This window comes from Megalobrama amblycephala, linkage group LG5 (assembly GCF_018812025.1).
Source record: "Megalobrama amblycephala isolate DHTTF-2021 linkage group LG5, ASM1881202v1, whole genome shotgun sequence".
NCBI classification, from domain to species: Eukaryota; Metazoa; Chordata; class Actinopteri; order Cypriniformes; family Xenocyprididae; genus Megalobrama; species Megalobrama amblycephala.
The window spans coordinates 4,172,589-4,180,093 of record NC_063048.1 but is presented as its reverse complement, the minus strand read 5'-3'; the positions used below and the strand labels follow the sequence as shown (position 1 = coordinate 4,180,093).

At 37.4% G+C, this 7,505-nt stretch overlaps 1 long non-coding RNA gene across 1 annotated transcript; it reads right to left on the bottom strand.

The window, feature by feature from the left end:
* Nucleotides 1-2,596: 2,596 nt before the first annotated feature.
* LOC125268143 lies at nucleotides 2,597-3,847 on the bottom strand. Its single transcript, XR_007184817.1, has 2 exons — nucleotides 3,461-3,847; nucleotides 2,597-2,755 (listed from the first exon to the last, which is right to left on the bottom strand). It is a non-coding gene; the product is annotated as an uncharacterized LOC125268143 (long non-coding RNA).
* Between the last annotated feature and the right edge of the window lie 3,658 nt (nucleotides 3,848-7,505).

Sequence of the window (7,505 nt, the reverse complement as noted above, 5' to 3'; positions counted from 1 at the left end):
AAGTTTTTTTTTGATTTTTCACATATATCAGTGTCTTGTATTGTGTGCTTGCCAACTTCCTGCCTTAAACTAAGATTTTGCTACCTTAATCATAACTTTATATTATTACCGTTGGTCACGAGATAATATTTTATCCAGAATTAGTAAAATACCCTAACCTCAGTTTTTCGATGGACGAATAATTGATAAAGTGTTAAATATTCATTTTGAATCTTTTACAGTTTAATTCGGTTTTTATTCACTGTAATTTAATTACCTTTGAATTATAATTGATCTGAGTTTATTCCTACTCAGTGCTTTTAAAAATATGACTTACCTCACCTTTAAAGGGTGAGTTCACCTAAAAATGAAAATTAATGACTCGCCCTCATGTCGTTCCACGTGAACATCCTCGGCCAATACTGAGTCCGTGTTCTGCGTAAACAGGGAAGCTCTGCAATGCTTTCACTGCGCCAACTGCTTAGACTGACAGGGTAGAGGAAAAAATTGTTGAATAAAGTCGTTATTTTTGTTTTGTTTTTGTGCACAAAAGGTATTCTTCAGCTCTTCATTATATTAAGGTTGAACCACTGCAGTCACATGTTAACACTGTTTTAACAATACTTTTAGTACATTTCTGGACCTTGAAAATGTTCATTATATTGCTGTCTATGGACGAGTCATATATACCTCTCGGATTTCATCAAAAATATCCAAGTTTGTGTTCTGAAGATGAACAAAGGTCTTAATTTTCATTTTTGGGTAAACTAACCCTTTAAAGGTGCTAAAGAGGATGTTTTGTTTTATACATTTTTGCAATATTACTTGAAACTGTCTTTACTAACTGATAAAAGACTATTTATTAGGTGCACTGAAAGTAATAATATTAATGTACATCATCTGTGCACGAGGTAGGGCCTTAAAAACATCAGCCAATCATTTACGCGATCATCGCGTAAACGATTGGCCCTCTGGCTTGTCAATCACTGCCATGATGTTCCTTGTGAGAGACGAGCGCGGCTGCGCGCTCCAGTAACTTTCAACACTCCACAGGCGCTGCATGCAATGTTTTTGTCAGGAGACAGGAGTAACAACTGCAGATTATGAGTTACCTGCGGTGAGTCCGACATAATGAATCCACTAACACAACACAGCGAATGCCGGTGGTAAACACTCGTGTTCCAATACTCGTGCATGAGTTTTGGGAGGCGTTCCTTCGAAGGAGGGGGGTTGTTCTTACGCATGCGCTCATTTAAAAAACTCACTAACATTCTTTGGATTCTCAGTCGACGAAAAAATCCTCTCTATCACCTTTAACCCAGGGGTAGGCAGGTTCGGTCCTAGAGAGCCACTGTCCTGCAGAGTTTAGCTCCAATCCTGAAAAAAACCTTCACCTGCCTTGATTAGAACTGCCTAGAAGAACTTGATTAGCTTGTTCAGGTGTGTTTGATTAAGGTTGGAGCTAAACTCTGCAGGACAGCGGCTCTCTAGGACCGAACTTGCCTACCCCTGCTTTAACCCTTTTGTGTTCAGATGCCTGCAGTCTCACACTGGATCCAAACACAGCAATGACAGCATACACTCGACTCATTCTGTCTGAGGAGAAGAGGAAGGTGACACGTGTATTAAAGGATCAGCTATTATCCCCTGATCAATCAGAGATTTAAGAACTGTGAACAGGTTCTGTGTGAAGAGAGTCTGACTGGACGCTGTTACTGGGAGGCTGAATGGAGTGGATATAATGCTGGAATATCAGTGACGTACAAAGGAAAGGATTGTGTGACTGTGAGTTTGGATACAATGACAAATCCTGGAGTCTGTTCTGCTTTGATTACAGATTCTCTGTCTGTAATCACAATAAAAAATGAACCGTCATATGTGTCCCTTTACCCTTGTCTACTAGAGTAGGAGTCTTTGTAGATGTGTCGGCCGGCACTCTGTCCTTCTACAGCATCTCTTGACACACACACACACACACACACACATGCACACATTTAACAACACATTTACTGAACCCATCTGTGCTGGATTTAGAGTTTATGTGAACTCTGTAGTGTCTTTGTATCAGATTTAGTATCAGAAAACTTGAAAGATGCACACCCAAGATAAATGAATTACATTAATATCACACAAACATCTGTTCACAGCAACATAAATGTCTTTTATATGCTGGTGGGAGGTAAAACACCCCAATATTAAACAGCCGAAGCAATTATACACTTAGGGTCAGGTTCAGGTTAATATTTTATGAATATCTTCGGGTTCGGGTTTGTAACATAGAAAAACTATTTATGTGTAGTTAAGGTTTGCATGCCGTCTGTTGTGTTGAGGCCGAAAGAGTGCACAAGAGCGGGAGGCATTTAGATTTCTGTATTTGTGCTCACTTTGTCTGAACAGATATACAGCATTTAAGCATTCATTTACAGGGTTGATTGCTTACTTTGCCCCATAACACTATATATCATGAGTAATAATCACACAACAATCATATTTTTATGAATAAGCATTTATTAATAAAAAATATTGAAACATTTGTATTTATAAAACTTTTTCTTCTATCACTTTCAATGTGGTTTGAATGAAGTCTGTGTTTTGCAGTGATAGTCCCTAAGACAGCTCATTTGAGAAGCACAGGCAAACATTGCACTTGCTACAGTGTATTTGTGTATCCATTATTGCAGTGTCTACAGCGTCCTCTCTTCGTCTTTACTGGGAAATGTGCAATCATGTCGTTGCGTATATCCAGTGGGGGGTATTCCGATGACATCTTGGCAATCTGAAATGGAAAAAGTAAAAAAAATTAATGAGTGAATAATACAAATGGGTCTTATATTGTGGTAGATAAACTGAAAGAATACAGGGTGGTAGACCATGTGTCGAGGGTAGTATTATCCATCAAAGTATTATAATTTCAATGCAAATGCTAATCAAAATTCAACTACTACATTCAAACAATACTGTCTGGCTGACCTATTATCTCTCTACTTATCATACTAAAAGAACACATACATCCCCCTCCAGAGCACTTACAGGTTCAAGACCATTCACACCTGTCTCTGAACAACGCAACAGGCTTTATTTGTAGGGCAACCTTATGATTTGAAACGATTAGTTTGTCTTTTTAAATGGAGTTGGCTAGTCATCTTGTCAATATGGCGGACAAATGACGTCTGATTCATATTCTCTATAATGCAGACATCCCAACCTGCAAAAAGTCATTTCAGGGAGGTACCCCCCCCCCCCCCCAAAAAAAAAAAGAGGAAGGAGCTATAAGCTATAGGCATATGCAATTATTCGTTAATTATGTTTAAATATGTAGATTACTTTTACTATTTATATAAGCTGCTTATACTATTTATGTAAACTGCTTTTATTTATTTTCCATTGCAACTTTAAACAGGTCTAAGGAGTTTGTTGTTTTCATGTAGCCTTGGCAACTTGCCTGAATAATATGCACATGAAATGAAACTTGTCAACTCACCTCACTGATAATTGATTGGTTGATTTGCCGAAAAAGGACATTCGGGATGCTCTCTGTCATACATGCGCTTCGCACACACACGCAAGGTCTCTCTCTCGCTCCCTCTCCCTCTCTGCCGTGCGCGCGCTGGTTTGAAACACAGTCTCTATGCGCGCTCTTGCTCGCTCGCTCTAGATTCCGGGAGATTTTAACTAATTTGCGGGCATCAGGGAGCCGCTATCAATATGCGGGAGACTCCCGGAACTTCCGGGAGACTTGGGATGTCTGATAATGTCAGAAACAGAATATACTGCTTGGAGATAGAACAGGTATAGTTATGAATTACGCATAATAGGTCCCCTTTAAAGACTTGCAAGATAACTTTTTACACATTTTATACACATTTTAGACTCAAATTAACTCGTTCATATTGTTCATATTTTATTTATATATATATATATATATATATATATATATATATATATATATATATATATATACTTTGACCTTTAATGCAATTCTGTGATTGTAGACAATGCAGCGTCTGAACAGGACTTTTATTTTGGAGTGACGACATGACATCATAAGACCGCGATCTTGCATCTGCTGTGATTCTGCTGAAGAAAGGTTTGGTTTAAGAATTTAAGCTGTTTAAATCTATAGAAACAGTTCAATGAATTGTAGTCGTGTATTTTGTTTTAAACAAGCGATGTGAACTGAGTTTATTTACTATCTAATGTAACATTGTGATTCTTTATCTCTGGCGAGTAATGATGGAGAAACTGAACTTTTCAACTCCGAGTCAATTGAATCAAACACTTTGAGAAATGATTCAGTGAATCACGACATGTGCTGCTCAAACAGTGAACATGAACGAGAACAACAAACACTAACTAACAAACTAATCATGTTTTCATCAGTTATAAATGCCTAAATATGAAGTTTATTCATTTGCAGCGTTAGTTTTTTTAGAGATTTTTTTGTCTAACCGGGTCAGTAGACCATTGACTGTTAAATTACTCTCTTCTTAAAGATGGCGTTTACAAAAGAGGAGACTGAAGCAGTGCCCAAGGAAGTCGACCGGAAGTTGAAGTCGGCCGCGTGCTGCCATCTTGTAGCAGAACTTCACTTGCGTTAGCAATCCCATTGACTCCCATTCATTTTGGCGTCACTTTGACAGTGAATAACTTTACATCTGAGGCGTTTAAAGACTCCATTTGTCCATTATTTATTTCCAAAGGTACACGACAATGTATAAAGGGCTCCATTACCTTCTATGTTACATTATGGCCCCGATTAACGATTGCGTCATAACCACTCGACTCTCTGTCGCACAGTAGAGAAATTACCGTACAGACAGGAGGAGAAGCTCGCAGGCAATCGGGGAGATTATCTTAATATGGCGTGCTGGCGTTCCATTTTAAAATACTATACAAAATAATTAATCAGAATACTTACTCCTGCTCACTCACGCCAAAGGACTCCCCGCTCAAGCTCGCCGTCTCTGCAAGATTAACGATGGCAGTTTGCACGCACAGCTACTAGAAGATTTACATCTGTCAGACAGGTTGCGGACATCATCAAGCTTAGTGTGAGTTTGCGCGTCAGAAACGGAAGTGCTAAAAATTGCTAAAAATGGGCTTCACTTGTCTCAATTGAGTTCCAATGGGGTCGCTGTGTCCATTTCTTTTACTGTCTATGGACTGAAGACATGAAGATTGAGTTTATTAAAGAGGAAGAGACTGAAGACATAAAGATGGTGATTATTAAAGAGGAGACTGAAGACATGAAGATTGAGTTTAATAAAGAGGAGTTTAAAGAAATAAAGACTGAAGAAACATTCAGAGTGAAACATGAAGAAACTGAGGAACAAACAGGTTGGTTTTATTCCCACAGCTGAATTTGATTATTAATGTCCAGCTCTACAGAAATAGAGAATATACAGAAGTATAATTTTACAGAAAAGTGTCCTAATTCACTCAGTCGGTTCATTCACTTCTTCAAGTGCACTTATTGTAGAGCTAGAGTTAGGGTTTGGTTACTTGTAATTAAGCTTTATTAACTCATTACTATAGTGAGTACATGTAGTAATGTGTACGTCACTTTAAAATTCAGTGTTTCCATTAAATGTGATCCTGGACCACAAAACCAGTCGTAAGTCGCACGGGCATATTTGTATATTTGGGGGCACCACTACTATTTTAGTTTTATGAATAAAATAATATATAAATGTTAAGCCAAAACTAATTCATTTAAAGCTAAACTGAAACAGAAACCGACGTTATAACCTATAATTTAGCACAAATCCAAATGTTTCCATATTCACGATTTGAAGGCTAAACTATATTATTTAAACACTTTTAATTTACACATACTATTATAAATTTTTATTTGGTTGAAAATGCAAAAAAAAAAAAAAAATCATCCACATATCTTTTCCAGATGACAATATTATCTCTAAAAGGGTTATTATTCCAAATCTCTCTCGTACATTAAACAAAGAATTTTCTGCCGTCTCGGTTTCCTTTCTGTGAACTTCTCAGAAATGAACCGAAACTCATATGGCCTAGTCTATTGTCACATTTTTACCCTTTCGTTTTGTTAATATGTTAATTATAAATAAATTTTGCGCTTAGACATAAGCTATTTAATTATTTTTTTATAGCCTAATGTTATCTCTTTTTTTTTTTGTTCACAGAAGCGCTGCAGGAGCGTGATGATGATGAACCCTCATGTTCTGTTGTTTATTTTGCTATTTGTTCTTGTAGGCTAAAACTAAACTCCTGGGATTTTTTATGATTCACAGACACTTATCAATTCTATTTTTGTTTAATTCTAATTTAATATAATCTTGTCAATTAATGACAAGATGATCGCAACTCTTACAACGTGATTAATATTCATGAACCAAGCAGCTCATCAATCTTTAGTGTGTTGTCATTAGTGGTAGAATTAGTAGTATTATCTTCTTTTAATAATAATTACCATTATCTATTTTTTTACATAAACACTGAATGACAAACAATTTCTTAAGCACCACCACCAGTTCTGCTTAGTTAAAATGAAAAATATGCATTCATGGTTACCAAGTTTTAGTTCTCGTTAGTTAAGTTCTATTATTAAATAATGCTTGATTGTCATGATATTATAGAATGCTTGATTGAAGAGCTTTGCCATTTTACAAAGATAAGCTAATTTGGTGCAATCATATATAATTTTTTGTTCCGGCTTTATTCCATGCTGTCGTCTCCGCTGGTTTCAAAATATGTCTCCATTTTCTGCTCGTCCAGCGCTTTGCAACAACACAACCTTGTTTCTGCAGTGACTTTAGTGATGTTTGTTTGACGTGGCGTGAGAAAGTCAAAAACCACGCAAAATCTGATCAGAGCAATCAGAAATAATTTTTTTGAATAGGATTTCAAACCACATATGAATGTAGCTGGAAAGGGATTTGTATACATCACATTTCATGTTGAGGTTGTATGTTTGGTCATGGGAGCTGATCAATTGTTGTTCATGGTTATTGTGCCACCAGCTGGCAGCAGTAAGTGTGGCACATAGTCAAGCCTTTAAAATAATCGTTTTATAGTCACAGTATTTTCTGGAACATAAGTGCATCTATAAATCAGCTCCATAGCAGATTCCAAGCAATCCGAGCAAAGAGCTCAGAGAGGTACATTTAAAGTAGCCAGACAGATTCTGCCAGTGTTGGTTCAGTGTAAACAATGATGTACATCTGAGTCCTTAAGATGAAGGAAAGTTAGCAAGGGAAGGGCATAAAAATCTGAACTTGAGCGCAGCCCTGGAGTACCTCAACAGGACACTTTGTAGATTTATTTGAAATATCCATCAGTCTCCATAGATGCAGAGTTCAGATCCAACCCTGATCGAACACACCTGCCCCTGAAGATCTTAGTTCACTGCTTCAGGTGTGTTTGATCAGGGTTGAACTCTGCAGGAAATGTAGATCCAAAGCCACTGGAAGGCAAGCCTGCAACCTTTAGCCAAAAAATTGTAACCGCTAACGGTACCCCTGGCAGTACACAGGGAAGGAGACCAGAGGCTG